The 22,151-nt window shown below is 41.6% G+C and overlaps 1 long non-coding RNA gene across 11 annotated transcripts in view; it reads right to left on the bottom strand.

The window, feature by feature from the left end:
* Positions 1–1,497: 1,497 nt before the first annotated feature.
* The window catches only part of LOC120097031 (uncharacterized), a 146,028-nt gene continuing 125,374 nt past the window's right edge, over positions 1,498–22,151 (bottom strand). For 2 of the 11 annotated variants that reach the window (XR_015638924.1, XR_015638922.1), the window contains 5 exons: positions 20,238–20,405; positions 4,247–4,347; positions 3,437–3,577; positions 2,450–2,668; positions 1,498–2,223 (listed from right to left, as the gene is read on the bottom strand). This is a non-coding gene — a long non-coding RNA (uncharacterized LOC120097031). Of the gene's footprint in view, positions 2,224–2,449; positions 2,725–3,436; positions 3,578–3,978; positions 4,348–16,644; positions 16,811–20,237; positions 21,276–22,151 lie in introns of those variants that run through there. The other 9 variants (XR_015638925.1, XR_015638921.1, XR_015638923.1 and 6 more) reach the window with 9 other exon arrangements.

Here is a 22,151-nt window from a genome sequence, read left to right as displayed (position 1 = left end):
GCCTTAGAGACTAGATCTCGCTGCCTCCTCCTACAGCATGGATGGAATCCCACCCAGTCAGAAAAGCCATTGTAGGAGGATGCTAGAACCTTTATGGACCCTCTTGGAGGTCTACATCACTGAGTACATATCTTCAAAAGGGGCTATGGGATCTCATCACCTCCATGTCTCTCTCTGTCTCTCTCTGTCTCTGTGTCTCTGTCTCTGTCTCTGTCTCTGTCTCTCTCTCTCTCTCTCTCTCTCTCTCTCTCTCTCTCTCCTTCTTGGTTTAGATGCAAGTGCTTTGGTTCACTGTGAGCTTGCAGAAAGTGGCCATATGATCTTGACTACGAGTGCCTGTGGAGCAGGAGCTGAGTAAACCTTTGTTTTTGTTTGAGTTAACTGCTTCAGGTATTTCTCTATAGCAATACTGAGATTCTCCGGCTTTCCTGCTATCTTCCCCCAACTGCCTTAGCCCACATGTGGAAACTAAATCTCTTTTCCCTAAGGCAAACCATAGAAACTAAATCCTGTCTCCGGTGACTGTAACTTCATAGAGGTTCTGTTTTCAGAAGCAAGTGATGCAGCACGTAGAGGCCAAGAAGAAGCAAGCAGACAGGACATGCTATTTCTCCATCAGGTGGTTGGTCATGGCAACAGGAAGCAGTAGGATATCTTGCTTCCCTTGTTCATCTGTATTTGTTGGGGTTGGGGACAGTTGTGATTCTAAGATCATGAGTTTTCCATCCCTATCATAGACAGGTGGAACTACATGGACAGGAAACTAGACAGAAGAGTCAGAAAGACAATTTCAGTGTGAGATTTGACTGGTGTAGACATAGCATGAGGAAGAAGCCAGGGGTCACTTCAGCTCACTAGCATAGGACCCCAGATGGAGCTTGACGCTGAGAAGGACAATGAAATCAAGACACATTGCCTAATCATTCTGATCAATTGATGTCAGAGCTGGGGGTTTATGCAGTCCCAAGAGCTCTGCAGTGAGTGCTTGCTTTCAGTGGGAAGTAACAACAGAGTGTGCTTGCTCCTAGCCAGCTCTCCCCTCCTCCTGCCTGACTCTTATAGAGCACACTTGCAGTGGATGGCTACCTCAGCTTCATAACAACCTGCTTCCTAAGGTCAGAAGATACAAGATCAGGATTGGAGGAGGCATCAACGTTCCTGGATATCTCCTGAGTCTCTCAGATCACCTGCCATTCTACTTTACTTGTATGTTTTAAACTAATACCAACAATTGGCTGAGTCCACATAGTAGCTGAGCTCAGGTCTAAGAATCCATATTGAAAAATAAATTAATAAACAAATAGATCCTGGCCTGATGGCATTTGCTTGTAATTACAGCACAAGGAAGGTAGAGACTAAAAGGACCTCAGAGCTCACTGGTCAACAAGCCTAACCTACTTGTTTGTTCCAGACCATTAAGGGACACACACACACACACACACACACACACACACACACACACACATATATATATATATATATATAATTATTTATTTTATATTATCACTTTATTGTAGTATATAAGTATGCACCTGAGAATCAATACCAAAGATTGTCCTCTAGCCTCCAATGCATGAGCACACATGTTAAACCACACCCCTACACAGAAGCATACCCACAAACATGCATACACACGTTCACACACATACGCAATAATAAGAGTAGCTGTGATAATCAATCGTGCACTGCTTCTTGTTCAAAATGTTATCAGAGAAGCTTTTTTGTAAATATGTAATAAATCTATGACATAATTTTATTATAAACCAAATCATCCTCCCCATACAGACATTTGAGTACCAGCAGCATTAAGAGAATGGACTATTCACTGAAAATACATAGCAAGTAAAAACCATTTAAAAATTCAAAGATAGTAATGCAATATTCAATGTTTAAAAGGCTATCATACTAAAGGAAGAACAATTTAAACACACAGAGCGTTCATTGTTCCCACTCAAAGTAAAAATGTTCTTGCTTTGCAAGGGTAGTTGTCAAATTTGGTAAGTTTGTGTCCAAAATCAACTTGAAATTGGCGTTATATAAGCTCACTTCCTTCCTCCCAGCAAACACATTTTCTCTGCCCGATCTGATTTGGGTTCCGTCTTTGAATTTGTAATTGCCTCTGCTAACTTGGATTTTTAAATCAATTTCTGCTTTAATGTTATAGTCTTCTCCCAGCATTCGCATCTTCTCTTTGTATTTCTCCACTGAAGTATTTACAAACAGCTGCAATGCACAGAAAAAAAATATTTTAGCCATAATTGAAAATAACAATATCCGGATCTCCTAAAATGCTCCTTACAGAGACACACAGATCCAAGTGCCAAAATTGCCTTTCGAATGACTTATTTTTTGACTCCAAAGTTTATTATTTCTTGGGATACCATGCACAGACTTTATAGACGTATTTCCCATGGGTAAGCGCGGGCATTTATCTGCAACTTGGACTCACCAGTAGCAGCAAACAGGATCATGAGCATGTTCTTGGCAGGCAGCAGGGATGAACAGCCCCTGGCCCAGCCCGACAGCCGCACTTCCTGGTTCTATCTTGCTCTGGGTACTCCGACCTTTAGGGTCAACTCTTGTGCTGTTTCTTTTCTCGCGTTCTATTTTGTGTCGGCAGATTCTTTCAAAGCAGCAACACCCCTGCGTTGCTTGCTAAGATATAATTCTTCCAGGAGAACAATAACACTTCTTATTATTTCCCTGTTTCTCAGAGGATTTTTCCTGGGTATTAGATGAACATAATCAATTTCTCCCAATTGTGGGCACCACACATGGGCGGTCTCCACCTGCCAGCCCTTAAATGGGACTAACTAGAGACTCTCAACCTTAACCCCAAGTTAGAAAGCCTTCCACTGCTCCAGGAAAAGATGATACAGGACCATACACCACCCTACTTCTGCCTCTCTTCCTTCCCACCAATGTTCTATCCCCATGTAATCAATTTACACTAAGGCTCATCTACACCCAACTGCCCTGTTTCCTGGCTTTAATTTACCTTCTTGCTTCTCTCTGCTGTCCCAGCCCCCACCACCATCTCTTGCAGTGTTCCGATTTTCTGAGCAAAATCCATACCAGCCACAAGCCCAGCCTAATCACCGCTATGACAATTTAATTAAAACCATTCAGACTAAGCTATGAATCATCCATAAATTTCCACTCACTATCCACACGATATGGAAAATATTACTTCATCCTACTGAACCTCAATTTTTTGGCCTATAAAATGGAGATAAAAATCCCCAGCCCATAATATATTTTGGGAAGATGAAATGATACAGGGATAGCAAAGAGGAGCTAAGTGCTGGGGAGTGCTTCTTTTTGCTCCTTCCCTGAAGAATGTAATGTTTGAGTCTTAAGAGAACATTCCAGGGCAAATGGATTGTTCCTGAGCTGGAAACAGCAGGCACTGTCTCCAGAAGCATAATGGCTGTACCTGTAAATCCAGACAGGAGGCAGTGTCAGCAAATGTCTTTCTTGTTATTCTCTGCAAAACTACACACACGTCAGGTGAGATGGCTCCGTGGGTAAAGGCTTCTGATGCCAAGCCTGAAAATCTGAGCTTAATTCTATGGATCTGTAAGAGGAAAGGGAGAAAACCACTCAAACATTGTCTTCTGACCTCCATGCAAGCTCCATGGCATGCATGCATTTCATCCTCTCTCTCTCTCTCTCTCTCTCTCTCTCTCTCTCTCTCTCTCTCTCTCCCTCTCCCTCTCACACACACACACACACACATACACACACGCACTATCTCTAAGAAAGGTAATAAAAGTGGTTGTTAAGGGTACTTAAAAATTATTCTATTGGGGGAAGGTGTGATTGGGAGGGATATAAAGTGAACAAATAAATTAATGAAAAATTATTTTTTGTGTTTATGAGTGTTTTGCCTGAATGTATGTTTTTGTACCACCTGTATGCAACATTCATGGAAGCCAGAAGATGTATATGATCCATAGGAACTAGAGTTATAGACACCTGTGGGCTGCAACGTGGGTGCTGGGAATTGAACCTGGGTCTTCTGGAAGAGCAGACAGTGATTATTTTTTACTGTGGAGACATGATTTTTTTCTTTCCTCTTTCTTCTTTTCCTTCTTTTTTCTTTTCTCTTTCTTTTTAAGTTCATACCTCAGATAGAAGTTTCCACCATAGAGTGAAAAGGAAGGTCCCAAAGGCATCAAGATTGACATGAAAGAAATTAATGGCAGAGGAAAACAAGGAACCTTCCGTTGACCTACCAACCTACCTAGGACTGCATGTAATAAAACAGAGCGTCGTGCACAGGGAAAATAAAAAAAAGGTCCATGCTGTCCAAATGCCAGAGAATGCAGGTACCATGTAAATGACCTATAAAAAAATTAAGACTCTGGTGACTCAGGGCCTTTGAGCCTTAGACACCCCCCAAGTTCCTACCCCACCTCTACCCACAGATGTGCCTTTATTATTCATAAACAGTCTCTGTCTACCACTAGCCACGGTTCCTTCTTTCAATACTTTTCTCTAGAACACAAAAATGTGAAAACTCACTGGGTGACTTGCTGGATTCTTATCTGTGCCCACAACATACCCACTGATCCTGTGTTAGTTCCATTAACTTCCTACCCTGCATGTGTGCAAATAAGGCTTGCCCTGAGAGAGTTAAACCATCCACACTGCTCCCAGTGCCTGGCCTGAAGTAAATGCGCAATAAATGTTTGCCCAATTCAATTTCCCTTCTCCCTGGATTAATTGGTGGCAGACACAGGGAGCTGGGCCCTCTGGGTAGCTGCAATGCCTACAGGCTTTGTGAGTCATGTCTTGAAAGGTTGGGCAGTAGCCACCCCCTTCTTTGCCTCTGACCTCTCCTGCTTCTTCAGCATGTTTATGGACATAATTACTGTGTGCTATTGATTTCCTGACAGCTGCCTGATGTAACTATTTTACAGAATCAAGCTAATTTCATACATTGAGGCTTTTATGGTCTTTGGCAAACTTGACCCAAGAAGTAATTCCCTCTTCCATGGGTACTTCTGCCCCTTCTCTAACCTCACTTCCTGAGCTCCTCTATCTGTAAGGCCAGGAAAATCCAGAGCCTCTTCCTTCTCCTTGTGGCCCCATACTGATGGTTTCCTCAGGGGTACTATCATAGGCAAACAGGGATGTGTTGGAGAACCAGGAGGCAGAAGGGTGCCAGGTAGAAGGGGTCTCTGCAACCCCTACAGTCTGCCCTGTGGTCTCTTTCCCCGTACATATATGGGTTCCTAAAACAGTTTTCCTGAGCCCATCTGCTCCTTGCGATTTACAGAGGGATCTAAGGCACACATTGTATCATTTCCTTAGCAGCTCAGTCCTCTGATTACACTGTTATCCACTTTAAAAGTGTGGAAACTGAAGCTGAAACAGGAAGGCAGGTTATAATACAAAATATTCACACCTGACCTATGCACATCTCATCTAACACCCTTTCCCTTGGTGCTCTTTCTACTTAGAATGATGTGCAGAGCCAAGATAAAAACATGGAGGCCTCTACTGCTAACCCATGCTTCAGATTCTGGGGACCTTTCATGGTTCTCACAGGCCCAGTCTCTCTCACATAGCCTGGCTCACCAGGCTGTGGCCACATGCCCTCTCCATTTCTTCCCTTCAAGCCAACTCTACCTCTGTAGAACTATGTCCAGTTCTCCCTACACCAGGTAGCCCTTCCTTATAAGTCCAGCCACCAGTGATCTCTTTACTCCGAATAGTAGAAATGCCATCTACACTAGGAGAAAACAGATCTACTCAAGTGTCTCTGAGAGAACCGCCCTGAGTTAGTTGAATCCACACCATATGCCTTTCAATAGATAGAAATTGCTCACCTTCACAACAGCCCTCCATTCTCTCTGAGGATTGACAGGCTTCCAATCCCTAAGTTCATCCCTAGTCCACGGATGGGATCCAGAAAAGCCACACTAGTCAAGGCATGCATGTGACCCAAGAAGGTCCAATCTGAGTGACCATAATTTCTCATAGGACAGGAAACAGGGAGGAAGGAGGGGTCAGAAATAGAGAAAGTGGCTTCAGGTCAAACACTCTAAGCTAGAAGATCAAGCCTTGCCTAAAGCTAATGGGGCTCTTTTATTAGATATTTCAGCTCCACACAGCAAATGGTTTCTCTTTGTTTAAAGTACTATGAGGCAGGATTTCTGCCCCTGAAGGGATTCTAGCACATATACTTGAATGGTGGTGTTTGTTCTAATACATATCAACACAGCAGCAGCCTGACCCTCTATTCAGACGTTGAATTTTTATAAGGGGGTATGCCAAACTACAATTAGCTCCATTGATTTTTTTTATATGACTTATTGGATTTTTGTTTTATCTGATAACAAAATAATACATGTCCATTAAAAACAATTTAGAAACTCCACCATGGAAGATTACTACTAACAAACAAGATATATTTACTTTTATTTAATTATGTATGGTATGCTATGAAATTGGAATGGATGTGTGCACACTCGTAATTTTGGATCTTGTTTTAGTCTCTTGTACTATCAGGCTAAGGCTAGCACAGCAGAAAATAAAAAGAGAAAGTTGCTACATTGCCAAGGTTCAAACCCTGTCTCTTTATGAATGTGACTTTCAAAATAAAGCTATCCCTTGTATGTCTTGATGGCTTTATACATAAAATTAGCATAAAGAGGACTGGTGAGATGGCTCCACAGGTAGAGTCACTTGTCCAGCAAACCTAGAGACCTGAGTTCAACCCCTGGAACCCAGGAAAGAACTGATTGCACAAAGTTGTCCTTTGACCTCTACAATGTATGAAGTGCCACTAGCACTACATGTATCATGCACACCAAGAGAGAAATGAATGGTGACAGTAATTGATCTGTAGAGGTTTGTGAGGATTAAAGCACATAAAGGTATTTAGTGTGAGACCTGGCATATACTATGAGCTCAGTTTTGGACAAATTGAACTTGACATATGAGGACTAAGTAACAACCAGTTGCTGTGGTTGGTGATAGTAGTGATGGTGATGGTGATGGTGATGGTGATGGTGATGAATGAATCAGTCTTAGGCATTGTAGGATATGTAGACTCATCCCCGCCCTCTAAGTACTAGATGCCACCCCACCCCCAGACTACCTCCACCCCACCTTTATCCTTACAACTAAAAGTATCCAGACATTAACAAGTGACCTCTGGGAAAAAAATCTCCCCCCCCCCCAAAAAGCTACACTTGCAGGATATTTCACAATGTATCTGTACCTCATGGTATTTTAACTCATTCTTTATTGTGTAATTAGAGTGCACAGAACTTACTTAGGCGACCTTCATATTGTATCTGTGGCTTGATTGATAGAATTCCTACTATTCAAGTTCTTACATTACATCCTTTCTTCCTAACAGGGCCGCCCTTTCTTAAACTGGGAACTCCATGCAGAGCCACGTAACCGAATCTAGAGTTGTACAATCAGTTGACAACAGGAAACGGTTTCCGAACACATGATAATCAAACATTAAAAACTGAGCACACACTGACACTGAGGGGTTTCTGGCAACACTCATTTGTACAGCAACTTCTCCTCAACCTTGACTGGGAAAATAACATTGCAACTGCCAAAGACCATGGCTTCGGAGCCCTCAGACTTAGAACTACTGTTCCATTTTTGTTTCATTTTTTGTTGTACCTACAAAGTTGTGTGCTTTTACTCAAACCTTGTGGCTTACTTGTGGAGAGCAACAGCCTTCAATATTGTCTTAGCACTATTCCTTGGGATTTCAGTAGCAATTCATATGTTTTTGGATCATATTGTTGGGATGTTTAATTTTAAGCAAGCATTGTTATTCGGCCTCCTGATATACATTTCATGGAAAGACAGAATAAGGATGAATTTTTGTTTAGTATTGGGACAGGATTTCTAAGAAACTTTGGAAAAGCCTTCAACATGCCTCTGCCATCTTGCAACATGTATTTAAGCAAAGTGACCTTCTCAGCACCGATAACTGCAAAATCAAAACCTCCATCAACTCTGAAAACTGTGAAAGGTGTCCCACTCTGTTCACCTCAAATACTCAGTCCGAATTTAACTATTTATTCGAAAAGAGGCAAACATATCCATCTCATTGGAATTCAGTGCAAGCTTGGTGTGGTCTTTAACAAATGGTAAAGTTTTACTTTCCCAAATAACTATTTTTAAAAATTTATAGAAGGCTGTGTGAAGAAGCCCATGCCTGTAATCCCAGAATTTGGGAAGCAGAGGCAGATGGATCTCTGTAATTTCAAAGCTAGTCTGAGCCACATAATTCCAGACCAGTCCGAGTTACGAATGAGATCTTGTCTATAAATTAATTAATTGATTAATTAATAGAATTTGTCAGATGAGAGTTGAGCAATGTTTATGGGTATGGCAATATGCCATTAAGAATTGGGGTTTTTTTTCCTATGTTCATCTAGCAGAAAAAAATAGTAGAACGTTTTACTTAGGGGAGAAGACCTATCTATTCCCAGGTTCCTGGCTTTGTTAACAGAGTCAGTATGGATCCCATCTCATGGAGTGGGCATTAAACTCAATAACAAACATTGCTCACTATTCTCATAACAGGCGTGTCGCTATTACACCAGTGGTATATAACAAGCAGGCAGGTTCCTATTGCAGCTCGAAGGGTCCACAACTATGTGAGATTGACTATTACATTTCTCCTCCAGTAGGCTATATCACCATCCAGCACCGTAAATGCTAGTCAGTAGGAATGAGGCACCAGCTCAATTCCTCCATGTTCAATGACTTTAGTATGTGGTGTCTTCAGCAATCGGGTCTTATCATTAGGTTGTAGGAGATTAAAGTATTATCAATGGCCTTTAATACTTAAGGGAGTCTATGGACTCCTTCGGATACTCAACTGCATAACCCATTCATTGCACTCAGTGTTGGTAGCATATGATGTATAGTTGAGGTATTGTCTCCCTATTATATTATAACTTCATTTAAATTTAATTTACAGATGTATCTATTTTAGGACATTTCTACAGTATTAGGGTTCCATATGAAATTTTGTAAGGCCTTCGTTGTTATTTGTCCCTTCCGTTTCCCCTCCTCTACTTCGCCCTCCTTCCCCTCTTTTAACCCTCATAAGAGAAACTTCTTGCAGTAGATGATAATTATCAGAGATTGAACGATGTGCATAGAGCAAGAGAGTTCAGAGCACTTGGTCCTTAATGGAATGTCTTTTTCAAGTCCCTCTCCCTTAAGCCTCAGGAATCTATGTAGAAGAGGAGGTAGAAAGACTGTGGGAGCCAGAGGTGATGCATAACTCAAAGAAAACAGAATTTTCCATATCCAACAGGACTGATACACATATGAACTCACAGAGACCACATCCACATGTACAAGACCTGTACAAGTTCAAGCCAGATAAAGTCTCAGCAAGGAGAAAGAGGAGGGGACACAAAATCCCACCCATAACCAAGAAGCCATTTGCAACTGATGGGAAGGGGGAAAATTGGTTTTTGCAACAGCGTCATACTGGACTCTGTTAGGCATCAACTATATTCCAGAGCAGGACACATGGACTTTGTGTTGTTTGAGGCTTGATTTTCTTTTGTTTTGTTTTGGGGTGTGTGTGTGTGTGTGTGTGTGTGTGTGTGTGTGTGTGCGTGTTCCTGTTGTTTTGTTTGGTTCTATTTTAAGAGGCAAAGCATGAAGGTTGGTAGGAAGGATCTAGGGAGAGTTGGGGGAAGGGAAATAATATGATCAAAATGTATGAGATTATTTAAATTAAATTATTATTTGTTAGTAGCTTTTTATCTTCATACATATTTCATGCTACAGTATACCCAGCATAACGTAAACATTTCTCAGATAAAAGGAGTTCACAACTGAAAAACATTTAAGAAGCTGCAAAGTTGTCTTTTTCTTAATAGCAGAAGACATTATGGGATAGGTCGAGTTAGGGAAAAGACTACAGTTTTCGTTTCATACATTGAACTGAACGCTGTTCACAATTACTTCATTATTAGGACTATGGTAGTTCCATAAAATGACTCACAAAGTCTTCCATTTTTCTAAAGGAGGAAAGGATTGAGTTGACCTTCTAAATTAACATTTCTTAATGTTTGATCAGTTGAGCTATAAATTTAAGGAAACTTAGCAAAAGGCATTTCTTCAGTAATTTTTTTCTTACAAGTTATTCAAAACTGTAAGTTCTTTAATTTGTCAATTTAGATTTCTATCTTGATACAGAATCATGTCTTATAATATGAATACTAAAAATTACATCAAATGTTATAATTGATATCATACAGCATGTTCTATATCTAGTACCTGTAATTATATCCATTTTCCAGAATCTAATTTTGTATTTGCTTTCTCCTTTTATTCTATTAAATTTTCTAGGTCTTCTACTGGCATTTTAATTCAATTTAATTTCATTTAACACAGTTCCTCTGAGTTTTATTTGGGTTGGTTGTTTCTTTTCATTTTTTCTTCTTTGGATTATTTTTTTATTTAATCCATTTGTTTCTTTACTAGCTGATTGAGACAATCCTGCTGTGTCTACGTAACCAACTCCTAACCATTGAACTCACAGTGCCCTTAAGTCAGCACCCTGAATGATAGGATTAGAGGTACTCACTACCATAGCTGGCTCTCTTTTCTTGTTCTATATTTAGCTTCTGTTTGCTGCTCATTAAAATATCTGAATTAATGTTTCATTCTACGTGAAGAAAAAAAAACCCACAGTTTATAAAAAAAAAAAAACACATTTAGCCCAGCATGATCCGTTCCTGGACTTTATCTCATGTTTTTATTAAATGAAGTTCATGTCGATGATGTATCCTTCACCCTTGTTAGTCCCTTGGCACATCATCGCCTTCCATATTCTGGGAATCAATTTTAGGAATCAATGACTGAATCTCCTTACATTTCCTAATGCTTTTGCTATGGACACTTGATATTCAGTTACTGGACATCATCTATACTTTGTCTTTTGAGTGTGGTGTTTTTGTTTGACTGTCTGTTTCATGAATATTGAATCATCCTTTTGTGCTTCAAATTCTATTGTAGTTATGTTAATATAAACACTATTGCATTTTGTGTCCCCTTTCTCTGCATCTGTTATTCTTAATCTTCCCTTGTCAATCATTGCATGACGTTTGAATCTTATAGCAGCAGCACATAGTTGAGGACCTAGGAGGATTGATCATCTCAGTTATTGTTCTAAATTAAATATCTGTACTTGTTACCATAAATTCATTTTATTATTTCTGCCCATGGGACTCCTTTACTACTTCGAATATTTTTAAGACACCATGTAACCCTGGCTGGCCTAGAACTCACTATGCAGGTAGAGCTGGCCTCAAACTCATGGAAGTCTGCCTGCCTCTGGCTGCTGAGTACTGAGATTAAAGACTCATGCCACCATGCCTAGCCTTCTTTTGATATCTTTATTAATTTATTTTCCCTTACAGCTTTCTTTTCTTTTTCATTTCTATGTACTAAAGACGTCATTAATTGTTTCCTTTGATTTTTCCTCTCTAGTAGCTTAGATGACAGAAAAAAATATATCTTAAAAAAGTATTTTAAAAATTTTGGTGTCAGTGAGAATGGCTAAGATCAAAAACTCAGGTGACAGCAGATGCTGGCGAGGATGTGGAGAAAGAGGAACACTCCTCCATTGTTGGTGGGATTGCAGACTGGTAAAACCATTCTGGAAATCAGTCTGGAGGTTCCTCAGAAAATTGGACATTGAACTGCCTGAGGATCCAGCCATACCTCTCTTGGGCATATACCCAAAAGATGCCTCAACATATAAAAGAGACACGTGCTCCACTATGTTCATCGCAGCCTTATTTATAATAGCCAGAAACTGGAAAGAACCCAGATGCCCTTCAACAGAGGAATGGATACAGAAAATGTGGTACATCTACACAATGGAATATTACTCAGCTATCAAAAACAACGAGTTTATGAAATTCGTAGGCAAATGGTTGGAACTGGAAAATATCATCCTGAGTGAGCTAACCCACTCACAGAAAGACATACATGGTATGCACTCATTGATAAGTGGCTATTAGCCCAAATGCTTGAATTACCCTAGATCCCTAGAACAAAGGAAACTCAAGACGGATGATCAAAATGTGAATGCTTCACTCCTTCTTTAAATGAGGAAAAAGAATACCCTTGGCAGGGAAGGGAGAGGCAAAGATTAAAACAGAGACTGAAGGAACACCCATTCAGAGCCTGCCCCACAGGTGGCCCATACATATACAGCCACCCAATTAGACAAGATGGATGAAGCAAAGAAGTGCAGACCGACAGGAGCCGGATGTAGATCGCTCCTGAGAGACACAGCCAGAATACAGCAAATACAGAGGCGAATGCCAGCAGCAAACCACTGAACTGAGAATAGGTCCCCCGTTGAAGGAATCAGAGAAAGAACTGGAAGAGCTTGAAGGTGCTCGAGACCCCAAAAGTACAACAATGTCAAGCAACCAGAGCTTCCAGGGACTAAGCCACTACCTAAAGACTATACATGGACTGACCCTGGACTCTGTCCCCATAGGTAGCAATGAATATCCTAGTAAGAGCACCAGTGGAAGGGGAAGCCCTGGGTCCTGCTAAGACTGAACCCCCAGTGAACTAGACTATGCGGGGAGGGTGGCAATGGGGGGAGGTTTGGGAGGGGAACACCCATAAGGAAGGGGAGGGGGGAGGGTGGTGTTTGTCCGGAAACCGGGAAAGGGAATAACACTTGAAATGTATATAAGAAATACTCAAGTTAATAAAAAAAAAAAAGAAAAATTAAAAAAAAAATTTTGGTGTCCTTAGTATTCAGAAAATAACTCTTAAACTTTATTATAATCCATCTGAAAAACAAAGAATAAATCATTTCTCCTTTTTCTTCCTGTGAAATGAAGAAGCTAAGACATTTTAAATTCTTTCTATACACACCGTCTCTTCTATCTCTTAGAATAAAACATTCTCAGAGCCACGTTTTCTTGTTTTATTTTGTTGGCACTTTTGAGGACAACTTTAACTTTCATGCCACCTTAAGCCATATTAACAAGCATCATTTAGATTTTACTCCATGCTCGATAGACCTTAGTGCTCAGCTCCAAGTTCACTCCGAGACAACCTCCTCACGCTTACATTCATTTTGACACATCTCTGTCAGCTGGAGTGTATTCTAAAGTACTTTTCACCTAGGAAGCGCAAGGCCCTGGGTTCGGTCCCCAGCTCCGAAAAAAAAAAAGAACCAAAAAAAAAAAAAAGTACTTTTCTCTGAAAGAAAGTAAGTCTGTGCCACATTCTAAACTCTTATATTTTGGAAAATAAGTGTCTGGGTTTAGCCCTCAGGGCCCCCACCTGACTAAATTATAAAACAAACTAATTTGAATCACAGTTACTTCTCTTAAAGACTCTGAAGTGCTTTATGCAAAGCAGATTCAAGAGGATAATAGCTCCAGAACTGCAGAGGCTCAATACTGGTCAGAGACCCTTGCAGGCTATCCTGAGGAAAATGGATGAGGTTCTGTTGTCACTGAGAGGCCTCTGGAATGTATCTGGAATCTGGCTGACAATGGGCAGAGGTGGAGAGGAGAAAAGAAGAGAAAGATAGGGATGGGAGGAGAGCAAATAAAGAAAAGAGAGAGAAAGGGGAGGCGATGAGAGGAGATAAGGAGATGAGATTCTAAGCTGCTAAGTATCATAGCAGATCTCAGGGGCCAGGCTAGTAGTGGATTGTCACTTCTATCCAGGCCTATCTGACAGAACCATTCACATGCCTACGTTATTATCTACATTTCCTATTGTTATGAGCAAATATCTGACCATAACAATTCAAAAGAAGAAGAAATTCTTTTGGCTCACTGTTTCAAGATATTCCAGCCCCCCAAAAAAAGTGTGGTGGGGAAGTTGTACTAGTGATGGTGTCTTAGTCCTGCATCTCTGAGAACATGAGGTAGCTGTCGCATTAAGGTGGCCAGTCAGAAGGCACCAAGAATAAGAGAGAGGGAGTCATGGGTAATATTTTCCCAAGAATCCACTCACGCCCTGTGACTACTTCCTCCAGGTAGGCCCACCTCCTACACGTTCAACAGACACCCCCAAAATAGCACCACAACTGGGGATCAAGTGTTCTAATACTTGAGTCTGTGAGAAAACTATTCACATTTAAACAGAGTAACAGATGTAACTATTAGGAAAACCAAGTGGTTTGATGATTGGGAACCTCGTCTGTACTACAAGATGCCCTGTTGCCTTTGGTATTTGCAAGACATTCTAATTAATTTAACTTTTGTGATGAGGTATTCAATCTTTTTGTTTCCGTTTTTCCCCTTTTCTGGTGTTTATCGTGCTTAATCTATTAAGTCAATAATCCAGCCAGGCTTCAGATAAACAGCTGAGGCAGCTTCTCAGTGCACCATCTTCCACAGTGAGTTTGATCTTTGTTTCTATGAGCATTGTCCTGATGGAACATTCCTCAGCAGCACTGAGGATGACTTTTCGATTGAGTCTCCTTCCTGTATTCTCTGTCTTAGCTCGGCGTCGCCTTCATCTGGGTATAAGGAGAACCCATGTCTTCCTATTGCCTATTGGGTCAGAGGCATTTCTCCTTCCGTGCACAATGCTGTCTTTGTCTACACCCAGGTATCCTTCACTCATTTCATTTCGCCATCTTTTACCCCTTCTTTTTTTCATCTCTACTTGTTCCTCCTCCCCACTTTTGCTTAGACAATTCATAGCATTTTTTCCAATTTACCATTTATTTTTAAATATGACATAATTTTCCCAGCCCACGGGGGCTATGAGGCAGACGTGTATTGCCTTTGACTTGATACACTCTTGGGTGAAGGGCAGTTACAGACTCTCTATCCAAGTGCCAATAAGTGGGACCCACATTTCTATTCTGTCAGAACTAAGCAGAGAAGACTCGGCTAAGGCTCAAGAGACTTCAGGAATCTCCCTACAGCACTCATGGCATGACAGGCACAGATATCTGGTACAAAAACATGAGGTCTCTGGTTATCACTTGAGCATCTTCCTAAATAAGAGCTGTAAGGCAAGTATATGCCATCCATCGAAACTTCTGGGGTTTCCAGAGCAGAGGGCCGGAAGGGTCTCTGAGTCCAGGCACATAACCAGGGCAACAGCATTCTCCTAAAACTTCAGCAGAGAGGAATGGAAAATGTCCCCTGATGACAAAGTCAAGCTTAGCTGGATCTCCTGGAGATGTCTCTGGCCTCATAAGGTTTCCATGCAATTTATTGAGCATGGCCTAATAAACAGAGCTTCTGTATGAATTGATGCTATAAAACGAGTTCAATTATCACAATAAATGTTTTCAATGTCTATATTAACTACCCAAATAAAGCCTAAGTCATCTTTTTTTTTTTTTTTTGCGATTTTTGGATACTGACCATGTACTTTACTGATCATTAGTCAGACAATGTTGGATGAATAAGTCAATATGAATGGGTCCATGAATGGAGTGAGTGACTGAGTATTAGGAAACAAACCAACAGCTAAAACAATGTCATCTTGTCTTAGTATACCAATCAGAATTGGTTTCCTGTGTGTTTTCCCTCTCTCTGGGAGAAGGAATTCCTCACATTGTAACACAAAGACAATAGTCAAGTGACTTCTAAGTGGCACCCAACTGGAGCATGCTGGGAGAGCTGTACTGGCCTTTGCCTGATGCTGAACTGCTAGCCTGCCAGTTCACATTGCCGTCAGCCAGCTCTTGATCTATACTCGCTTCAGCCCCCGCCATTGACACAGTTCTGCCCTGTCTTGCTCCCTAGGTATGAGGTGCCTTGTTTTTGACCCACTGTATTGATAGCTAACCAGCTTCCCTTTGAGGGTTCTCCATCTCTTTCTCTGACTGAGCAGTGGACTTGCTGCAGATGTAAACACCCACAGGTACAGAGACATGAAGAACAGAGCAAAGATTGAGGTCAGGATCAGAGACTCCCAGTGAAGAATCATGTGCTCTGTAAAAATGGCAGACTGTTAGCCCCTGCGTATGTGGATATGACAGCTAAATACATGATCAAGTTGCCAAAGTGACATGGTGACAGGTTCCTCTGACATAAATACCAGTCAAAATGTAATGAGGATGTAGCCCAACCACCAGCAGAGTCCCGGACAGGATGCCCTACTCTCTACAAAGTGAAGATCAGAGAACAGCCCTGGTTCTGATCAAGGTCTCCTCTGCACAGGATCAGGTAATGAATGCAGAGGGCTCAGGATGATGCAGGTTTCTGAGCTGATAGAGGCAGCTCTGACAACAGAGCAGGGAAACTGACAAGTAGCCCCAGGTCCTGTACTAACTAGCTATGCAATCTCAGACCGCCATTAACCTCTCTCAATCTTGATAGACTGCCCAGTGGAATGGGATATTGGTAACGGGTTGTTTCTCTGTACTAATTCTTTCCATGAGACTCATCTCACCCTCTGCCTGTGCACCCACCTCACATACCACCTCGGAGTCACCTAACGAGCCCCAAATGGAGTTGTTCCCAGGGCTGTCAGCCAACTGGATCTTCAGTTGATGTGGGGCCCTATTTTTGTAATGCCTCTGACAACAGCTTTGGTGCCAGGCTCTGATTTAATTGTTATGCATATAAAACAATGTAATCCAGGCTGAGGTGACAGATAAGCAGGGAAAGTGCTCACCTTGCAGACATAAGGACATGAGTCCAATCTCTACAGCCCAGATGAAATAGCCAGGGATGTCCCAGAAATTTCAGCACTGGAGAGGCAGAGATGAGAGAGTCCCTGGGGCTCACCAGTCAGCAAGCCAAACCAAATCATCAAGTCACAGTCCAGTGGAAGGCCCTGTCTTGAAAAAAATCCAAGAGCAATGCTATCTTGAAGAAGAATATTGAAAGTAAACCTGTGGTCTCCATATTATGTGCACATGCATATATGTACACTCAATACACATATGTACACACACTAAAAAAATTAATAATGATGTAATCTTCAAAACACTCTGAAGAAATATAGCAACCCACCATATAACAATGTTTCACTCAGCAATGGATGGCATGGACAGTGTGGTCCCAAGAAAATTATAATGGAACTAAAATATCCACATCGCCCTGCAGCATAGAGTCACAGCACAGTGCATTGCTCCTGTGTTTGTGGAAATGATGTTGGAAACAAATCTGCTGAGCCACTTGTTGCAGGAAGCTAGCACACATCCAATTATACATGGCATGTGATACCTGATAATAACAGTAAGTGATTGGCATGTGTTCATGTGCTTGGCATGGCTTCGCCATTATTTTGCAGCATACTTTTTTTGCACTTACTTTTGAAAGAACTTACTGAAAAACAAGATGTTTTGTTATGCCAGCAGCCACTTCACACATCTGCTTATGTCCCCTGGCAACCTGAAGCGGCTGTGTGGGAAAGTTGATACTGTGTGTGTAAACATCCTTTAAGGCTCCCACCGTGGTGCAATCACCTTCCTGTGCACATCTCGAAAGCTTTCACCATTCTGAAATGACTTACAACTGTGTCATCACTATTCCTACCATAGTGTCACACTAACCCAGTGTCCCAGAGACACTGCAGACTTCTTGCTTACTGATAACTAGGCTCTCAACTCATGTCCAAATAATAGCTTCTGCACCTCTGACTGCCCCAAATTACCCTCCTACCTTCCAATCCATGGCCAGTTAAACCCCATCTTTATTCCCTACAGTTGCAACTCTAACATGGCCAGAAATTCTGTTTCCTTAAAATTATGGCCCTCTTCTGCCTTTCCAGGTTTTGAACCAGGATCATAGCACCCCAAGGTCTGTAATGCCATCTGACTACAGCTCTCACCTGTGGTTATTCAGTATCATAGCCCACCAGCCTGGAGGGTGCTGGAGCCTAGAACACAGCCAGCCCATCCATCTTCGCCAGATGGCTGGTTCTGTGTTTCTTGCTTCTTGTCAACCACTTGGTCAAACCAACTCAACTCACTTCTCCCCTTGACTGTTTCTTTACCTGCAAACAGTGTTTCTAAACCTGTAAACAGCTTACGTGGCACCATAGGAATCTGACCATAGAAAAGCACTTTCTGTGTCTCAATAGCTGGGGTATTCCAAGCACTGGAGTCTGAGACCCCTGGCTGGAAATCCCTCTCTTCTATTTCATCTGCCCATTTGTTTGTAAATGAAAATTCATGAGTGAGGTGTAAAGGCCTTATGAAGAGAACTCAATGGGGTTATTTCAAATGTGTGTAGCCATGTCTACATAATTTCACATAACTATTACCCGACCAGCTGCTCTCAGTCTCTTCTACAGTCAATTCCTTCTTCCCATAACCAAGCATAGTTCAGAACCTCATCATTTGTAGATCTGATCTAATGTTGAACTTAGACTTCTAGGAAAGAAAAGAGAACCTTGTAGGTCAGCTTCCTTTCATTAACAAGTTGCTCTGACCATCTACCAATTGCTTTTCTTTGGTTTTATTACTCTCTTGTCTTCTACTGTGTATGGGAAAAGCAGGCATCATTCCCTCTGAAATCTTAAAAACTTTTAAGGCTCCCCACCCAATAATTCATTCTTCCTTCCACCCATCCATCCATCAATCCATTCATTCATTCATTCATTCATCTAACAAGAACTTACTCTGTAACTCAGACTTCTTTTCCATAAGATATTGCTGTTGACATCTGCTGCTTTCTGAGTGTTTAATTAGGATTAGAGTGTCAATAGGTACAAGGGTGATATCAGAAGCCACAAGTCTACATTCAAATTCCTGTTGTATCCCTTACCAGCTGTTTGATCATTAAAGAATATTTAGCTGTTCTGTGCTTCTGTTCCCTTCCCTAGAAAAGGATTAAATGTGGGTTAAACTGATATTTGGAAGGTGCTTGGGATAGTGTTTAGTACACAGTAGGTGCACTCTATACAAGCAGCCTATAATTACCAAATATGCACCATGTCCTGTGGCTACATAAACATTCACTGCATCATAGCTGTTGTTTTTTATTATGTTCGTCTTCACAGACAGGAGACAATAGGAGTACACTGGAAGTTACCTGGAGCAGTATCATGGGAAGAAAATCCAGTCTTTAAGCCATTGTAGTACATCAAGAGATCTAACCTAAGGTTGTATCTAACCTAAGGTGGCCAGCTTTCAGTTAGCATTGGAAAATCCCAGGAATACTCCCATAGTCCAAAGCAAACAGAGTAGTGGGCTACTTAGCAAGGGAGCATAATACCCTATGCTGTCTTTCTCCTGGGCTTACCACAAGGGACAAAGGAAACTAAGTGTGTGAGAGTGCTATGCAGCCGAAGGAGAGCTTTTTGTTCTCCTGAGTATCTTGCTCTGTTTTCTGATGATACAACAGAATGCCTACAGGAAGAGATGCTTAAAAGAACAGAGGTTAATTTGACTAAGAGTTCTATCTACTGGGTAGTTGTATCCAGTTAACTTTGTTCAGCAATCCATGGTGGAGAAGTAGAAAATACAAGCGGGCCATGAAGGAGGAACACTTACACAGAAGAGATGGGAGGCTGTGAAAGGCTTACACTTGTCCCAGAAGAACTAACACCTCCCCCACCCCAGCAAATTTAATCCCATGGAGAGAACTAACCCAGTTTCTGCACAAGACATTAATCCATTCCTGAGGGTGGTACTCTATGATCTAATTATCTCCCTTTAGACTTCCTCGTTTTTATTTTTCAGGATTATAATCTTCATTTATATTTTGACCATCATTGAATATTACAGTTCACTTCTTACCATTGTCAACATCTATGTAGAGTTTTTAAAGCACATATTTTCAAGACATTTATTACTTTTAATTGTGCATATCACGTAATTTCTTGGTCTCTAATAGTCTCAGCAAACCTTACCCAGGCTTAAATGGATTCCCTATACTCAGCCTCTAAACCTCCCACGTGGTCCTCAGATGCAGCTAGCAGCAGAACCTGGAACCACTGCCAGAATCAGGAGGCCTCAGTGGTAATCAGTGCATAGAGGCCTGAGGTGATAGGATGCTGGTGCAATTATATATTGATTACAGGGGTTGTAGCTGTCCTGATTGCTTCTTATTGATATAAATATACCAGGCTGCCTATTTGGATAAAGCTGAGGAAGAATTAGGACAGACAGGAAAAGAATTGAAAAAGAGCTTAAGAGAGGAGGAGGTGTCAGTGCAGAGGAGCAAGCCACAGAGCTGGAAACAGCAGTGGCATGAGTTACCCTCAGCCTGGAGCTCTTAGCTATGGGGCCAATGTGTTCTTTTGTCAGCCTGACATACCTGGAAATATGGACTCTTGGTTGAAGAGCTGTTACCGTCAGATGTCCTTTCAGCATGTCTGTGGCTGTATTGGATGAAGGTTGCCATAGGAGGATGCAGCCACTGTGAGCTGTGCCATACTTAAGTAGGTAGGCCTGGACTGTCTCAAAGACTTAAATGGATGTGAGCCTGGAAGAGAGGCAATAATCAGCGTCTCCTGGAGGTCTCTATTTCAGCTCCTGCCTCATGGCCCCTGCCTTGCCCTCTCCTACCCTGGACTCCTTCCATTTTGGATTCTAACATAGTTAAATAAACATAGTTAGATAAAATAAAGAAGAGTTTATTTTAAGCCAAATAAACTCTTTCATCTTTTAAGTTGTTTTGGTCAGGATTCTATCACAGCGACAGAGAAGTAGAACAGTATCCAAGAAACAGGACAACACAGATACCATCTCTCCACAGTCACTTCATTCCTTAGAACTCCCAGATGCAGGAGCCTCAGCAAAGCCTTTGTGGACAAATATGAGGACCAGAATTTGATCTCCCAGAACTCATTTTTTTAAAAAAAAGTCAGGAATGATGAGAAGTGCTTGTATTAGAGGCAGAGACAGGTAGACCAGATCTCTGGACTTGCTGGCCAGCCATTGTAGCCTACTTGGTGAGTTCTAGGCCAGTGAGAGATTCTGTCTGCAAAACAAGAAGAGGGACAATTGAAGATTTCCTCCAGCCTCCACAGCATATGTACTTTTATGCATTTTCATGCATTTCCATATGCACACATATGAGCAATGCATGTATATATGCATGCACACACACCCCCTATTCATACTCATACTTGAACTCATACTCATACTCATACTCATACTCATACTCAAGAAGAACTTCTGGAAGCTTCTTATGCCTAACAAAGATATACCTCTCAGGTTGGAGAGATCAGAATCAACAGCTGGCTGGCTGGCTGCCTCCCTACGGCAGCCAGGCTGTGATATGAAAGAAGCAATGGCAAGAAACTACCTGTGGAGGTCAAAAGTCAAATGAGAGTCACAGTACAAAGGGGTCAGAAGTCATGAAGTTGAAGCACAGAGAGAGAGAGAGAGAGAGAGAGAGAGAGAGAGAGAGAGAGAGAGAGAGAAGAGAAAAGAGAACCAGGAGTCTGATCTCAAGATAAATTATTGGACATCAATTATGCATTTATGTTAATGGGATAAACATGTTTAACAGAGCAATGGCATCATCCATCCCAAAGACTTTGAGAACCTCCAGTCTGTGCTAATGAGAGAACTAGAGGAAAAGGGTCAAATAACAGTTCACACTTACGAAAATAACTTAAACATCATGGTTCAATAGACGTGTCTAGGGAGTCAGAGCCCCTGCATTCAAGATTAGGAAGCACCAGCCTGAAGGTCTAGCAATGTTGTCTCATGTTGCAACTAAGCAAGCATGATCCTTGCCTTCTACACAGTGTTACATGTATACCACCTCATCTAGTTTGAACTAGCTCCTACATTTCCACAGCCCACAGTTGGGGGAACAAGTCCCCCACCCTCTTAGAGAAGCCAAAGTGTGTATGCTTGTGCATACACACACACACACACACACACACACACACACACACACACACACACACACACACACACACGAGCTGCTCCTTACTAGTCACAGAGGCTAAACTCACTCAGGTTGGTTCATAAGCCCGAATTAACACTCAGCACTCTTTGGACTTGTGAAGAGTAGTGAAAGTTTTGAGTTGCTGACATGCACGCCTCAACAAAGGTGAGGCTCAACAAGGTAGCAAATGCTCTGCCTTCTCCTGCAGCTCCCATATGCTAACCAGCTGTCCTTGTCAGGGTCTGTGACTCTTGGTGGCATTTCTATTGCTAAAGTAAGATGTTCCTCAAGTTCAGTGGTGAAGAGCAAGAAGACTGGCATATGGCC

This window comes from Rattus norvegicus, chromosome 15, assembly GCF_021556685.1.
Source record: "Rattus norvegicus strain SHRSP/BbbUtx chromosome 15, alternate assembly SHRSP_T2T, whole genome shotgun sequence".
NCBI classification, from domain to species: domain Eukaryota; kingdom Metazoa; phylum Chordata; class Mammalia; order Rodentia; family Muridae; genus Rattus; species Rattus norvegicus.
The sequence above is the reverse complement of the archived record's forward strand: the minus strand, read 5'-3'. Positions and strand labels throughout refer to the sequence as shown.